The following is a 1,746-nucleotide window of genomic DNA, read 5'->3' as shown; positions in this document are numbered from 1 at the left end:
GTAGATGGCATAGCTCTCCTTCCTCCTGCGCTTCTTTTTTTTGTCGCTCTTGGAAATGTTCTTCTGAGCTTTCCCGGCCTTCTTGGCTGCCTTACCACTTGTCTTCGGCGGCATTTTTCAATTCAATTCGATTCAACAAACTCGCGAACTGCTCTGACTCGTGTGCGTGCGTTAACTTTGCACCACCACCTTTCTGATAGGTAGTGTGTTCACCAGAACCCCACCTGAAAACGGGCTCCCACCAATCGTCACGTCCTATTCTCCTATCACGGAGGCTATAAATTCGAAGCACAGCTACCAGCTTTTACAATCGACGAGTCCCGTCCGTCAGTTTTATTACTTCTCGTGGTGTCTAACGAACGAACTTAAAATGTCAGGTCGCGGTAAAGGAGGTAAAGTGAAGGGAAAAGCGAAATCCCGTTCGAGCCGTGCCGGTCTCCAGTTTCCGGTGGGTAGGATACATCGTCTTCTCAGAAAAGGAAATTACGCGGAACGCGTCGGTGCAGGAGCTCCCGTCTATTTGGCCGCCGTCATGGAGTACTTAGCCGCCGAAGTTCTAGAATTGGCAGGAAACGCTGCCCGTGACAACAAGAAGACACGTATTATACCGCGTCATCTGCAGCTGGCCATCAGAAACGACGAGGAATTGAACAAACTCCTGTCCGGAGTTACGATCGCCCAAGGCGGTGTCTTACCCAACATTCAGGCCGTACTTTTACCCAAAAAAACCGAGAAGAAACCTTAAACGAACGATCGATCCATCTCCGTGGCGAAAACTCAAAATATCGGCCCTTCTCAGGGCCACTATAGCTTTTTTTTTTCGTAAAATGACCGATGCATCTTTTCTTTTTGTATTATTATCATTTACGACTGCAATGCCAAAAGGAAAGCAAGGGGTGTTTACGATCTTGGTACATTTATCAGGTAGTCAGTTAGTAATAATTGTCCGTTGTTTCTCGAAAGAACATCATGTTTCTTTTTTTTCCTCTTATTTTTATTTTGTGGTTCTGAAAAGAACCGATTTTGTATTTCGTATTTTATTCTGGTTTTCTCGAACGGTGAAGAGCGCCAGGAAATTAACCTCCGAAACCGTAGAGGGTGCGTCCTTGACGTTTCAAAGCGTAGACGACGTCCATCGCTGTCACGGTTTTACGTTTGGCGTGTTCCGTGTAGGTGACGGCATCTCGGATGACATTTTCCAAGAACACTTTCAGGACTCCGCGAGTTTCTTCGTAGATCAAACCGGAAATACGTTTCACGCCGCCACGACGAGCCAATCTTCTGATAGCGGGTTTCGTGATGCCCTGGATGTTGTCACGCAGGACTTTGCGATGACGCTTCGCTCCTCCTTTTCCCAATCCTTTGCCTCCTTTACCGCGACCGGTCATCTTTTCAGATTATTTCAACTGACACAAAATACCTGCACACCTCGTCCCTAGGAAGTCAACTACCGCAAAATTTCAACTAACGGAGCCTTATATAGATTCAACGGTTCACCATCGACCAATCGACGAAGTCAGCCGTTGACTTTGTTCACGTATAAAAGTACAATTTAATATGGCGGAATTTTTAGTACCCGTTTACCTTTCGACGCGTGCACGTCTAACGATCGTCAGAGTCGATTTTAATAATTGTCAGTTTTGTTTTTCATTCGTTTCATTCGAAATGGCCAGGACCAAGCAGACCGCACGCAAGTCCACCGGAGGAAAAGCCCCCAGGAAACAACTGGCTACCAAAGCGGCCAGG

Source organism: Tenebrio molitor, unplaced genomic scaffold (genome assembly GCF_963966145.1).
Source record: "Tenebrio molitor unplaced genomic scaffold, icTenMoli1.1 SCAFFOLD_896, whole genome shotgun sequence".
In the NCBI taxonomy this organism is placed as follows: domain Eukaryota; kingdom Metazoa; phylum Arthropoda; class Insecta; order Coleoptera; family Tenebrionidae; genus Tenebrio; species Tenebrio molitor.
Note: the sequence above shows the minus strand (reverse complement) of the source record.